Here is a 16000-nt window from a genome sequence, read left to right on the forward strand (position 1 = left end):
TCGACGTAGCTTCCTTCGAGCTCGTGTAGAATGCATTGGGGAGAAGTGTTCCAGCACGTCCGTATGCATCAACGAACATCCAGCAATTGCCAGTCGCGCTGTTGGAGGAATGGAACGCGCTGCCACAAGAACTCCACACAGAACTTTTGGCCAGGATGGAAGCACGCGGCAGGGCATGCACTGAGGTCTGTGGTGATCACACACTCCATCAAGAACCATATCCTGCCTATTCTACTGTACAGGCGACCAGCATGAATGCGGTGACTTCAGTGTAATTAGTGTATCTGAATAAAAGTGTCGCTTCGTGTACGTCTCATTGTGTACTTCTTCAGTTATCTTCTGCAGCACTTTACTGTAGCAGTTCTTCCTACGTATGGTTCAAGTTTAATCGCGGTGTGTTACATAGCAGTGACACGTCTTGCGAAAGTTACTAGAATTGCACACCAGTCAACAAAAAATTTGTAGGTGATCTGAGGATGAACAAGGTGTCAATTTTAATACTTCTGGCATCAAAAATGGCTCTCGCTCAGCTGGCCATAAGGCCTAATAGAGTCTGGATCACAGACATGGGTACATCTTTCCACACTGCTTCATCTCCATACTAGAGTACATGGATAATGAGTGTTGGCTTGCCAGAATGTCGGCAACTCATGGCTGCTGGCCTTATTCCTGCTCTCCAACTTACCAGCTGTGGAACAAGAGGCGATCATGTTGTATGTAAATGGATCCCTAAAGCGTTTCTTTATCGTAAAAGGCTTCAGGCTTGATAACTGTGTTACGGTGACTAATGTCCTGATATATATACACACCCAAAAAGTTTTGCATCTCCTCGGTTCCGAGATCTCCTGAAACTGTACAGAAAATTGGAATATAGATGAACATAAAATAATTTCCGTCCTTCTTACACATTGCATGTAGCACCACCATACAGCGAGACATTCAGAGATGGTGGTCCAGATTGCTGTAAACACCGGTATCTCCAATAGTCAGTAGCACGTCCTCTTGCATTGATGCATGCTCATATACGTAGTAGTATACTTTCCACAAGTTCATCAAGCTACTGTTGGTCCAGATTGTCCCACTGCTCAACGGCGATTCGGCGTAGATCCCTCGGAGTGGTTGGTGGGTCACGTCTTCCATAAACAGCCCTTTTCAATCTATCGCAGGCATGTTCGATAGGGTTCATGTCTCGAGAACATGCTGGCCACTCTAGTCGAGCGATGTCGTTATCCTGAAGGAAGTCATTCACAAGATGGGCACGATGGAGACTCGAACTGTCGTCCATGAAGATGCATGTCTCTCCAGTATGCTGCCGATATAGTTCCACTATCGGTCGGAGGATGGCATTCACGTATCATACAGCCATTACGGCGCCTTCTATGACCACCAGCGGCGTACGTCGACCCCACATAATGCCACCATAAACAGCAGGGAACCTTGCTGCACTCGCTGGACAGTGAGTCCTAGGCGTTCAGCTTTACTGGGTGGACTCCAAACATGTCTCCGACGATTGTCTGATTGAAGGCATATGCGACCCTTATCGGTGAAGAGAACGTGATAGCAATCCTGAGCGACCCATTCGGCATGATGTTGGACCCATCTGTACCACGATGCATGGTGTCGTGGTTGCAAAGATGGACCTCGCCATGGACGTCGGGAGTGAAGTTGCGCATCATGCGGCCTATTGCGCACGGTTTGAGTCGTAACACGACGTCCTGAGGTTGCACGAAAAGCATTATTCAACATGGTGGCGTTTCTGTCTGGGTTCCACTGGACCATAATCCGTAAGTATCGGTCATCCACTGCAGTAGAAGCCCCTTGGTGACGTGAGCTAAGTGGCATCGACAGTTCCTGTCTCTCTGTATCGCCTCCAGGTCCGAACAACATCGCTTTTGTTATTACGAGACGTCTGGACACTTTCCTTGCTAGCCGGCCGCGTTGGCCGTGCGGTTCTAGGCACTTCAGTCCGGAATCGTGTGACTGCTACGGTCGCACGTTCGAATCCTGCCTCGGGCATGGATGTGTGTGATGTCCTTAGGTTAGTTATGTTTAAGTAGTTCTAAGTTCTAGGGGACTGATGACCTCAGATGTTGAGTCCCATAGTGCTCAGAGCCATTTGAACTTCCCTTGCTGAGAGCCCTTCCTGGCACAAAGTAACAATGCGGACGCTATAGAACTCGGTATTGACAGTCTAGGCATGATTGAGCCACATACAACACGAGCCGTGTACCTCCTTCCTGGTGGAATGCCTGGAACTGATCGGCTGTCGGGCCTCCTCCGTCTCATATGCGCTGCTCACGCATGGTTGTTTACATCTTTGGACGGGTTTAGTGACAGCTCTGAAGAGTCGAAGGGACTGTGTCTGTGATACAGTATCCACAGTCAATGTCTATCTTCAGGAGTTCTAGGAACTGGGGTGGAGCAAAACTGTTTTTGATGTGTGTATTTCATATTGCAGATGTTTTAAATTTCGTTGTACTTCCCCTAAGTTTTTGCACGAGCATTTTCTGTGCCATATTTTCTTCACCTGTAGCTTTATGGATATCGCCTAATACTCGTTTAACAAAGCACTCTCCTTGCAGGCGAGGAGGTTTGCGTACTCTCTTTATGCTGTGGCTGCGTGGGTGGTAGCTTAGCTTATCCTTAAGGAATGGACCTTGGGTTAGGAGCCAGGCGAAGTGTGTCCTGCAATGATCTCATTCCCTTTCCTTTCTTTATCCGCAAGAGCCGATGGATGAACTAAAAAACTCAGAGTTTCTTTCTGTCATTAGTTATTCCTTTTCCATTTTATTTGGTTTTGGAAAGGAAGAACTCTGAGGCATTGTGAAGCCAATCCTCCCAGGGGAAGATGGCAAATACTGGTCCTCCAGGCTGGGTGTTGTGTGATGGGCCAGCTCCCTATTTGTAGAAAAAAGACAGCCGACTAAAATATCTAGTAATACCCCGCGACTTTCGGATTGTTTCAAGAGAATTTGGTACTTGGAATGTACATGGCATCCAGAATAAACAAGACGTTTTAATGGGTGTAAGACAGCACAATCTTAATATAGCTGTCCTTTCAAAAACAAGAAAAGAAAGGTATTGGCTGCGAATGTCTGCTGGAGTTCATCCATTATTTTAGTGGAGTGGACAAAACCAGTAGGGTGAGAGCAGGAGTATTCATCATTCTAAATAAACAGTGTTAAAAATATATAACAATGCAGGAAGAAGTAAATGACTGGTTGATAAAGTTTGATCTCAGAGTGAGCCATAAATATAGTGATAGTGGGAGTGTATGCCCCTACTGAAAATGCATCCTAAAGGGAAAATATTTTGTATAGATGGTGACAGACTTTTAGAAACAGTTCCTAGTAGCGATATAATTAATAGTGGCAGGAGATTTTAAAAGCAAATTAGAGAAAGAGAGGAATAGTAAGGCTATTAGGATGTATGGGGAGGGTGTTAGGAATGAGAATGGGAAAAGGGTGGTATATTTATTGGAGCGATACATAAATCTACATTGTATACATACAAGAGGACTGACATCAATTACTGAATATCTAACCTTGATGTAAAAGGCTGATTTGATAACTGAAGATCTCAGAGTTGAAAGAGGGGCAGATTGTGGAAGTGATGAAATATATATCCGCTAGTGGCGAACACAAGAGACGCAATGTGCTGACCAGCCTGAGATCATTAGGTGTAGCTGGGATAGTCGAAGGGCAGTCAGCACTAAATACCTACACCAACAGCAACCGTAAAAAAAACTTAAAAGTGGCAAGAGAAAATAGGAGAAGAGGAATATGAACACATAAAGAAAGCCAGAAATGAAACAGCAAAAGAAGCCGTTGGAGAACATGATATGAAGATGAAACCAGTTTGGTGGGATGCAGAAATAGCAGAGATGATTGAGAGGAAAAAAAAGAAGCTTATGTGATGTTCCTGAACTGAATTTCAACCGAAGTGGAGATAGACATAGGATCCAAAACAAAGATGTAAAAAAAAAGAAGTGTTAAAAAGGAAAAACAGGGCGTCGGAGGAAAGATGTGAATATGTAGAGAGGATAAGCCAAGGAGAACAAAATCGATGGGAGTGTCAACTAGTGACAAGTTACACCATTAAAATATTAGCCACAACCAATGGAAAAAGTATTTGAAGGATTTATTACAGTAAAATTGGCCTGAATTTTCACAAAGATGTGACGCGAGGATTCAAAGGGAGAACTATGGTTTCCAACAGGCTGTGAGGAGCTTTGAGACGAAGAAGCCATCAGGATATGTATCCGTATATCCAGACTGGTGAAGTTTGGACCACTGAAATTATTGGAGATGCTAAAGAAGTCATTTAAAAGAGTATTAAATGGGGAAGATGTTCCATGGGAATGAACAACACGCTGGGTAACACCGGTACGTAAGAAAGGATCAGGTAATGACTCAAATTATTATAAACGATTGTCAATGATCCATTTCATTGGATGAATACTCGAAAGTACTTAAAGATCCTATGGAGAAAGAAACAAATCACAAGCAGCAAGAAGAGCAAGCAGGATTTCGAGCACGAAAGTCACCGTTGGATAATGTCTTAAGAATGTGACTAACTGTGAAAAAAGCACAAAGATTGCATTGGAGACATATGTTGCATTGATTGACCTAGAAAAAGCATTCCACTAAAAAACTGTGGAAAAAGTTGAAAGAGAGAGGCGGACAAGAGACTGCTAAAGGCTGTTGTGAAATTATGTGAAGATAACACGTCGAGAGAAATGACAGGGAACTGGTGGACAGAAGAATTCGAGGTGGATAAAATGTGGCAGGGATGCGAGATTTAAGCTGAAGCTGGGATCAGTACTGCAGACTGACATATAAAAATGCCGAGTTGTCGGAGTGAGAGTAGAGGAGAGCAGATATTTAGCCTGTATTTTGCTGATGATCAGATTGTACTGGCAGTAGATGAAGATGGTCTGAGCCTAATGATAAGAAAGCTTCAAGAGGAATACAATAAAACTGACCTGGAGATGAACATGAAGAAGAGTGAGTACTTGGCCGTCAGAACGGGAAAAGTAAATACACTCCTGGAAATTGAAATAAGAACACCGTGAATTCATTGTCCCAGGAAGGGGAAACTTTATTGACACATTCCTAGGGTCAGATACATCACATGATCACACTGACAGAACCACAGGCACATAGACACAGGCAACAGAGCATGCACAATGTCGGCACTAGTACAGTGTATATCCACCTTTCGCAGCAAAGCAGGCTGCTATTCTCCCATGGAGACGATCGTAGAGATGCTGGATGTAGTCCTGTGGAACGGCTTTCCATGCCATTTCCACCTGGCGCCTCAGTTGGACCAGCGTTCGTGCTGGACGTGCAGACCGCGTGAGACGACGCTTCATCCAGTCCCAAACATGCTCAATGGGGGACAGATCCGGAGATCTTGCTGGCCAGGGTAGTTGACTTACACCTTCTAGAGTACGTTGGGTGGCACGGGATACATGCGGACGTGCATTGACCTGTTGGAACAGCAAGTTCCCTTGCCGGTCTAGGAATGGTAGAACGATGGGTTCGATGATGGTTTGGATGTACCGTGCACTATTCAGTGTCCCCTCGACGATCACCAGAGGTGTACGGCCAGTGTAGGAGATGGCTCCCCACACCATGATGCCGGGTGTTGGCCCTGTGTGCCTCGGTCCTATACAGTCCTGATTGTGGCGCTCACCTGCACCGCGCCAAATACGCATACGACCATCATTGGCACCAAGGCAGAAGCGGCTCTCATCGCTGAAGACGACACGTCTCCATTCGTCCCTCCATTCACGCTAGTCGCGACACCACTGGAGGCGGGCTGCACGATGTTGGGGCGTGAGCGGAAGACGGCCTAACGGTGTGCGGGACCGTAGCCCAGCTTCATGGAGACGGTTGCGAATGGTCCTCGCCGATACCCCAGGAGCAACAGTGTCCCTAATTTGCTGGGAAGTGGCGGTGCGGTCCCCCACGGCACTGCGTAGGATCCTACGGTCTTGGCGTGCATCCGTGCGTCGCTGCGGTCCGGTCCCAGGTCGACGGGCACGTGCACCTTCCGACGACCACTGGCGACAACATCAATGTACTGTGGAGACCTCACGGCCCATGTGTTGAGCAATTCGGCGGTACGTCCACCCGGCCTCCCGCATGCCCACTATACGCCCTCGCTCAAAGTCCGTCAACTGCACATACGGTTCACGTCCACGCTGTCACGGCATGCTACCAGTGTTAAAGACTGCGATGGAGCTCCGTATGCCACGGCAAACTGGCTGACACTGACGGCGGCGGTGCACAAATGCTGCGCAGCTAGCGCCATTCGACGGCCAACACCGCGGTTCCTGGTGTGTCCGCTGTGCCGTGCGTGTGATCATTGCTTGTACAGCCCTCTCGCAGTGTCCGGAGCAAGTATGGTGGGTCTGACACACCGGTGTCAATGTGTTCTTTTTTCCATTACCAGGAGTGTATGTATATACAGGTGTTTCAAACTTTCAAGGATGATGGAGAAGAATAAGTGTATCCCTGGTTCGAAAACGAACGAGTCGAAATTTACAAGCGAAAAATCTTATTCGTCTGGCAGTGGAATATATTTACTGGTACTTCTGGTGCAAAGGCTGTAGGTAGGCAGCTTTCAGAGGTGCTAGTGTGGACCAAAACAAGAGGTAAAGTTAAGCAAACAGGGGCTCTAAAAGGAGTACTTTGAGAGTTTAGAGCACTTGTCCAGTAAAGGAGATGTGTTTCAAAATAGTGAAGATGAACATGTAGTTATAGCTCCTCAGGCATGCATTATAGAGCCAATGTTTACTAGGCATCAACCTGTATGTACATACATTTACATGCCCAATTTACAGGTGTGCAATTCTAGTAACTACTACTTTGCCACTCTGTAGCGCCGTTGGATGACGTTTCCGGACGTGGATGCCTATGTAAAACTTGATCTACTAAGTACCTTCTAGAAGTCATCATCATCATCATCAAAGTCATCATCATCATCTTCTTCATCATCAGGCAATTCAATCATTAAATGATGTGGCGTCTTCGAGTCGTGGATTTAGGTAGGCTTTCAGCAGTCTTCTCCATGTGGGACGGTTTTGGGCAGTTCTCTGCCAGGTGTTAACAGCGATCTTCTTGATGTCTTTGTCCCATCTGTCTGGTGGTCTTCCTCTAGGGCCCGGTGCTCTCTCGGACTCCCCTCCAGTACTAATTTAATCCATCTGTTGTCTTTTCTTCTTGCGACGTGGCCAGCCCACTGCCATTTCAAGGAACCTACCGTCTCTAAGATGTCGTTAACCTCCGTCACAGACCGGATGTCATCTGCCCTTTTCCTATCCTTTCTTGTATAGCCCAGCATTGATCTCTCCATGGCTGTCTGTGCTGTCCTAAGTTTCCCTTTTGTAAATGAGTTTATTGTCCATGTCTCGCGGCCATACGCCATCACAGAAAGAATGCATTGATCAAATGCTGATTTCTTCAGATATACTGGCATTTTTGACCTGAATACTGTTGAATTCTTCCCAAATGCTTGCCAGCCATGCTTGATGCCTCGATAGCTTTCTGGCCTTACGTCTTCCTTCATATTTATAATCTGGCCCAGGTACACATAATCACTGACTTCTTCTAATAGACTGTCCTCGACTTTCACATCTCCAGCTGGAACCCATTTGTTGGACATTACTTTTGTTTTGGAAAGGTTCATGTTCAAGCCAACCAGCTGACATTCCGATGCAAGATCTGTAACTGAGTTTTGGAGCTCTGCGAAGTTTTTGGCCAGTAAAGCAATAACATCAGCAAATCTCAAGTTGGTAAGCCTTCTTCTATTAATTCTAATTACCTTACCTTCCCAGCTCAGCTTTTACATAGCCATTTCCAATACAGCAGAGAACAGTTTTGCTTGACACCCCTCATGATGCGGAATTCTTAAGTTGATTCGCGAATGTTAACGTAAGCTGAAGAATTCTCGTAGATTTTCCTGAGCACTTCAATGTATGCTACTCCCACTCCTTGGTCATTCAAAGCTTGGAGGACAGCTACATGGCTAACGGAGTCAAATGCCTTTTCAGAGTCAACAAAGGCAATGCAGAGAGGCAGTTGGTATTCATTCGCTCTGCTTATCACTTCACTAACGGTCAGAATGTGGTCAATAGTGCTAAAATTGCTTCGGAATCGTGCTTGTTCTATAGGTTGGGCTGAGTCTAGGGTGAAACTAATTCGGTTTAACAAGATCTTTGTGAAAATCTTGTACAAAATTGAGAGCAAGCTGATAGGATGGTAGTTTTTAATATTGTGAATACCTCCTTTTGTGTGTATCAAAATAATCTTAGCCTTGTTCCACGATAGTGGGATTGAAGCATAGTGCAGGCAGGAAGTAAATGCTAGAAGTGTGTAACATGAATTGTAAAACGTCCTGTATATTGTTCTACACAGCTAAAGATGTGTGGTTAAATGTAAGAGAGGACGTGAAGACCGTAATCTCGCCAGGTGAAATAAATTGCAAAATAAATAAACAAATGTGCGGAGAAAAATGTTTTGTTCTTGTAGAGCATCTTTCAGGGCTTTATGTATGTGAGTCCAGCTGTGCAGAACTAAGGCAAAACGATAGCGTGCTGTAGTAATCGACACCGATAGGAAACGTGACGGTTTAGGTTCGCAACTGTTCAGCAGTCGAAGGCCAGCGGAAGGCAGGTGCAAGGCGCACCCATTCGCCCAGCAGCTGTCCTCCAGGACAGACCCTACCAAATAGTCGGCAGGCACCGGTCGCGTGCCTCAGGCTAATCGGAAACGCTACGAGAGCCTTCATTACTTTCGAGAGTTCCCGATGAAACCCGGAACCACACGGTAAAATGTACTAATGACGTGCAGCTGCCTTCTTAGGAAGCCGAGAATACAGAGCGCCGTTTCTGGATTCGTGTTCGGAATGAGTAGCTTTCAAATAGCTGTCTGTCCACCCTGATGCCACTGTTACTGGTCTACAACGGCCTGCGAAGGATTTCCTCCCACCACATTCCTTCTTCTACTTTCAGCTGATGCAGTACCCCGTCGAACATGGCAGAAAAATACTCGTAGAAACAGCAGAGAAGAGATTCTTGAGAAGAGTAAAGGACTGTACCATCGTGACTCCCCATTCTTCTTTTTATGTATTTCATGAACTGGTTTCGAGCTCAGGAATATGGTCGGATTCACTGAAAATGTGCATGAGTGAGCACTGGTTTTGCTTTGTGTTATTTCCTTGGCCGGCTGGAGTGGCCGTGCCGTTCTAGGCGCTACAGTCTGGAGCCGAGCGACCGCTACGGTCGCAGATTCGAATCCTGCCTCGGGCATGGATGTGTGTGATGTCCTTAGGTTAGTTAGGTTTAATTAGTTCTAAGTTCTATGGGACTGATGACCTCAGAAGTTAAGTCGCAAAGTGCTCAGATCCATTTGAACCATTTTTTGATATTTTGCGAGGAAGTGAATGAATTCATTTTGTCGGATGTTTTTGTGCGATGTTTCTGTGCGACAGCTTCCACTACTGTCTTACGACCAATACAGAAAGCAAAAAAAAGTGGTCCAATTAAAACATTTATATTTCTTTACGTACTTCACGAGTATATAATAAAAAATGGGGGTTCCTATTTTTAAAAAAACGCAGTTGATATCCGTTTGACCTATGGCAGCGCCATCTAGCGGGCCAATCATAGCGCCATCTGGTTTCCCCCTTCAAGCTAGACGAGTTTCGTTCTTTGTAGTTTTTTCGTTTGATGCTTATTTCGTGAGAGATTTGGCCCGGTCACTATCACTGGACCACCCTGTACACAGCATCTGTGTATGTCAATGAAGTTCTTCAGTGTTCTTGACCGCACTGTCAATATACAAAATTGTCTAGCGTTTCGGCCACGTGCAACGGTTGCCGGAACGTAGAACAATTTTATGTCTTAACAATACGATCAACAGCTCAGAAGAATCTTATTGGCAATGACAATGGCCGTGGGATCCTACGCTTACAGTATCTGTGTATGATCTATCTTTAACCAGCTCCATATTTAAATACATGGGTATCAACAGAATGTGATAAAGGGATACATACTTCTTCACCTGCGGCGTACCCTGTGATGATGAGCGCTCTGTTGCGTTCAGCAATAGGATCTTTACGACCATCCTTGTTCCGATGACAACGAAGGCCGGTGGATGTCGCGTAACGATATGATCATCATCATCATCATCGTTTAAGACTGATTATGCCTTTCAGCGTTCAGTCTGGAGCATAGTTCCTTCCTCCATGATCCCCTATTCAGTGCTAACATTGGTTCCTCTTCTGATGTTAAGCCTATTACTTCAAAATCGTCCTTAACCGAATCCAGGAACCTTGTCCTTGGTATATCCCGACTCCTCCTACCCTCTACTGCTGAACCCATGAGTATCTTGGGTAACATTGCTTCTCCCATGCTTGTAACATGACCCCACCATCTAAGCCTGTTCGCCCTGACTGCTACATCTATAGAGTTCATTCCCAGTTTTTCTTTGATTTCCTCATTGTGGACACCCTCCTGCCATTGTTCCCATCTACTAGTACCTGCAACCATCCTAGCTACTTTCATATCCGTAACCTCAACCTTGTTGATAAGGTAACCTGAATCCACCCAGCTTTCGCTCCCACACAATAAAGTTGGTCGAACGATTGAACGGTGCAGAGATAACTTAGTCTTGGTACTGACTTCCTTCTTGCAGAAGAGAGTAGATCGTAGCTGAGCGCTCACTGCATTAGCTTTGCTACACCTCGCTTACAGTTCTTTCACTATGTTGCGATCCAATGAGAATATGCATCCTAAGTACTTGAAACCGTCCACCTGTTCTTTGTTCCTCCTATTTGCCACTCAATCCGTTTATATCTCTTTCCCACTGACATTACTTTCGTTTTGGAGATGCTAATCTTCATACCATAGTCCTTACATTTCTGATCTAGCTCTGAAATATTACTTTGCAAACTTTCAATCGAATCTGCCATCAGAACTACGTCATCCGCATATACGAGAGTGCTTATTTTGTGTTCACATATCTTAATCTCACCCAGACCGTCTATTGTTTTCAACATATGATCCATAAATAATATGAACAACAGTGGAGACAGGTTGCAACATTGTCTTACCCCTGAAACTACTCTGAACCATGTAATCAATTTTCCTTCAACTCTAACTGATGCCTGACTATATCTGTAAAGATCTTTAATTGCTTGCAAAAGTTTGCCTCCTATTCCATAATCTCGTAGAACAAACAATAACTTCCTCCTAGGAACCCGGTCATATGCCTTTTCTAGATCTATGAAGCATAGATACAATTCCCTGTTCCACTCGTAACACTTCTCCATTATTTGCCGTAAGCTAAGGATCTGGTCCTGACAATCTCTAAGGGGCCTAAACCCAAACTGATTTTCATCCAATTTGTCCACAACTAATACTCGCACTTTCCTTTCAACAATACCTGAGAAGATTTTACCCACAACGCTGATTAAAGAGATACCTCTGTAGTTGTTACAATCTTTTCTGTTTCCATTTTTAAAGATTGGTGTGATTAGTGCTTTTTCCCAGTCTGATGGAACCTGTTCCGACTCCCACGCCATTTCAATTATCCTGTGTAGTCATTTAAGACCTGACATTCCACTGTATTTGATGAGTTACGACTTAACTTCGTCCACCTCAGCCCTTTTATTTGCACTGCAGTGTATTGACCATTTCCTCCACTTCCTCAAATGTGATCATAATTCCATCATCATTCCTATCCCATCGTACATCGAAATAATATGAATGGGGATCTTTTTTTACACGTTTGTGTGGCTATAATCATGGGCGGTATAGAGCGTTTAAAAATTCTCTGGGATAACGCACAGGTTGCTGTGTATCCGTCACTGAACCAATGGACGTATATTTGGTGGTTGTTAAGAGTTTAACGTCCCATCGACAACGAGGTCATTAGAGACGGAGCGCAAGCTCGGGTTAGGGAAGGATGGGAAGGAAATCGGCCGTGCCCTTTCAAAGGAACCATCCCGGCATTTGCCTGAAACGATTTAGGGAAATCACGGAAAACCTAAATCAGGACGGCTGGAGACGGGATTGAACCGCCGTCCTCCCGAATGCGAGTCTAGTGTGCTAACCACTGCGCCACCTCGCTCGGTAAAGGACGTATAGGTAACACAGTGACCGGGAAGCATTTTCTGGATAAGGTTATTAACATAACTGAATTTTAATTATAGAAATAACTGCGAAACACGAGCTGAAGTATCTTGTAGGTCATACATCAAATGTAAAAACAGCAGCTAATCAATAAATAAAAGCTTGCAATCATGATTTTGTCAAATTTTCAAGTTTTCGCTCGTCCCGCTCTCTAGTGATGTCTGATTGTTCTACCTCCAAGACAGGCATTGCCGCTGAAATATATTCTCGTGATAGGAATTGCGGTGAGTTTTCCACGACATATTTCGTTTGTTACTCATTTAATTTTTCATTACTTTTCTTCAGTGCTTCATCTAAATGTAGAAATTTGAGGTACATCGGCCAAGACCTTTGAAGGAAATCGGTCAAGTCCTTTTCGAGATTTGGTAATAATGTTCTCTCTCTCTCTCATATAATATTCGATGTTAACAAATTTCTCTTCTTCAGATAAACTGTTCTTGCCGGATCCTCTCTACTTCGCCTGTGACCACTTATTTTGCAAAACTCATCTGCTACATTTAAGGCTCGTTTCCTAAATTAATTCCCTCAGAATCACCTGATTTAGTCGCCCGCTGTGGCCGAGCGGTTGTATAAAAAATAAAAATAAGAAAAGTGGTCAAGGTGACCAGCTGGGGAACTGTTGGCTCCGTTTCGTTTGCCACTCCTGCCAACACTCTTTTTCGTGTTATTTTATTCCTAATTTTATTAATCAGTTGACTAAAAAATTAAAATATACACTCCTGGAAATTGAAATAAGAACACCGTGAATTCATTGTCCCAGGAAGGGGAAACTTTATTGACACATTCCTGGGGTCAGATACATCACATGATCACACTGACAGAACCACAGGCACATAGACACAGGCAACAGGGCATGCACAATGTCGGCACTAGTACAGTGTATATCCACCTTTCGCAGCAAAGCGGGCTGCTATTCTCCCATGGAGACGATCGTAGAGATGCTGGATGTAGTCCTGTGGAACGGCTTGCCATGCCATTTCCACCTGGCGCCTCAGTTGGACCAGCGTTCGTGCTGGACGTGCAGACCGCGTGAGACGACGCTTCATCCAGTCCCAAACATGCTCAATGGGGGACAGATCCGGAGATCTTGCTGGCCAGGGTAGTTGACTTACACCTTCTAGAGCACGTTGGGTGGCACGGGATACATGCGGACGTGCATTGACCTGTTGGAACAGCAAGTTCCCTTGCCGGTCTAGGAATGGTAGAACGATGGGTTCGATGACGGTTTGGATGTACCGTGCACTATTCAGCGTCCCCTCGACGATCACCAGAGGTGTACGGCCAGTGTAGGAGATGGCTCCCCACACCATGATGCCGGGTGTTGGCCCTGTGTGCCTCGGTCGTATGCAGTCCTGATTGTGGCGCTCACCTGCACGGCGCCAAACACGCATACGACCATCATTGGCACCAAGGCAGAAGCGACTCTCATCGCTGAAGACGACACGTCTCCATTCGTCCCTCCATTCACGCCTGTCGCGACACCACTGGAGGCGGGCTGCACGATGTTGGGGCGTGAGCGGAAGACGGCCTAACGGTGTGCGGGACCGTAGCCCAGCTTCATGGAGACGGTTGCGAATGGTCCTCGCCGATACCCCAGGAACAACAGTGTCCCTAATTTGCTGGGAAGTGCCGGTGCGGTCCCCTACGGCACTGCGTAGGATCCTATGGTCTTGGCGTGCATCCGTGCGTCGCTGCGGTCCGGTCCCAGGCCGACGGGCACGTGCACCTTCCGCCGACCACTGGCGACAACATCGATGTACTGTGGAGACCTCACGCTCCACGTGTTGAGCAATTCGGCGGTACGTCCACCCGGCCTCTCGCATGCCCACTATACGCCCTCGCTCAAAGTCCGTCAACTGCACATACGGTTCACGGCCACGCTGTCGCGGCATGCTACCAGTGTTAAAGACTGCGATGGAGCTCCGTATGCTACGGCAAACTGGCTGACACTGACGGCGGCGGTGCACAAATGCTGCGGAGCTAGCGCCATTCGACGGCCAACACCGCGGTTCCTGGTGTGTCCGCTGTGCCGTGCGTGTGATCATTGCTTGTACAGCCCTCTCGCAGTGTCTGGAGGAAGTATGGTGGGTCTGACACACCGGTGTCAATGTGTTCTTTTTTCCATTTCCAGGAGTGTATATGTAAATATATAAACAGTTCAAAAAAGGATAGAGAAAAAAAACAAAGCGGTTATACGCGCTTCAGTCCGGAACAGCGCTACTGCTACGGTCTCAGGTTCGAATCCTGCCTCGGGCATGGATGTATGTGAAGACTTTAGGTTAGTTAGGTTTAAGTAGTTCTAAGTATAGGGTAAATGATGACGTCAGATGTTAGGTTCCATAGTGCTTAGAGCCATTTGAACTATTTTCACCTACTTTAATTCGACTACATTCCATCAGCTTCGTTTTGTTTTTATTGATGTTCATCTTATATCCCTCTTTCAAGGTACTGTTAATTCTGTTCAGTTGCTCTTCCAAGGCTTTTGTTGTCTCTTCAAGAATTACAATGTCATCGGCAAACCTCAAAGTTGTTATTTCTTCTCCATGAGCTTTAATTCTTTCCCCAAATTTTTGTTTGGTTTCCTTTACTGCTTGCTCAGAGTAGAGACTGAATAAAACACGGCACAGCCTACAACCCTGTCTCACTTCCTTCTCAGCCACTGCTTCCCTTTCATGCCCCTCGACTATTACAACTGTCGTTTGGTTTCTGTAGAAGCTGTAAATTAACCTTTCGCTCCCTGTATTTTACCACTGCTACCTTCAGAATTTCAAAGAGTGTATTCCCGACGACATTTCAAAAACTTTCTCCAAATAAAAAAAATCATAAAAATAGGTTTGCCTTAACGTAGCTTATTTTTTAATAAGCCCAGTATTGCCTCGCATGTTCGTACACTTCTCCCGAATCCAGGTTGATTCTCCCTATTTAAGTATAGTCACAGAATGCCTTCGTCTGCAATGACCAAAATATTAACGAGAAGTGTAAGTTTCGTTTACTGTAGTAAGTAAAAGGAAAAACGCTTTTTATTTTGTGGCCAAATTCGCTGTTACTTTTTACCAAAGCAGGCTCTATTTTTTTCCAAAGTAGGTGTTACTTATTGCGAAGGTCGATGCTACTTTTCGCCATATTTTGTTTTACTTCTTGCGAAATTACTTGCTATTTTGCTAAATTTTCTGTATTTTTTGCCAAATTCCGTATTATTTTCTGACACATTTGGTGTCATATTCTGCCCAAGTTGGTAATTTTTGCCAAATTAGGTGTTTTTCCCAAGTTTGGTGATTTTGCCAAATTAATTATTTTTGCCAAATTTGAAGTTTTTGTCGAATTCGATGTTTTACCAAATTAGATGTTTTTTGTCAAAGTGGTATTTTTTACCATGTTCAATGTTGTTTTTTTGCAGATTCTCGTGTCTTTTCACCAAATTCAGTCTATTGCTTTGCGAGGTTCGGTGTTATTCTTATACGCAAATTCAGTGTTATTTTTTCCTCGAAGTCGAAGCTTTTTTTCTTTTTGCCAAGTTAGGTGTCATTTTCTGCCAAATTAGGTCGCATTAGTTGTCAAATTCAGTGTAATTTTTTACGAAATTCAACATTTTTGGCAAATTCGTTTTTTCCTTAAATTCGGACCTGTGTTTTTTTACCAAATTCTCCGTCATTTTTTTCCCGCACCTGATGTTATTTTCTTGTCAAATCCAGAGATTTTTGCCAAATTCGGAGCTATTTTGTGCAGAATTCGGAATTGTAGTTTGCCAAATTCGAGGTTACTATTAGCAGCTTAGGTGATGTTTTCGTCCTCACACCG

Source organism: Schistocerca gregaria, chromosome 6, assembly GCF_023897955.1.
Source record: "Schistocerca gregaria isolate iqSchGreg1 chromosome 6, iqSchGreg1.2, whole genome shotgun sequence".
Lineage (NCBI taxonomy): Eukaryota > Metazoa > Arthropoda > Insecta > Orthoptera > Acrididae > Schistocerca > Schistocerca gregaria.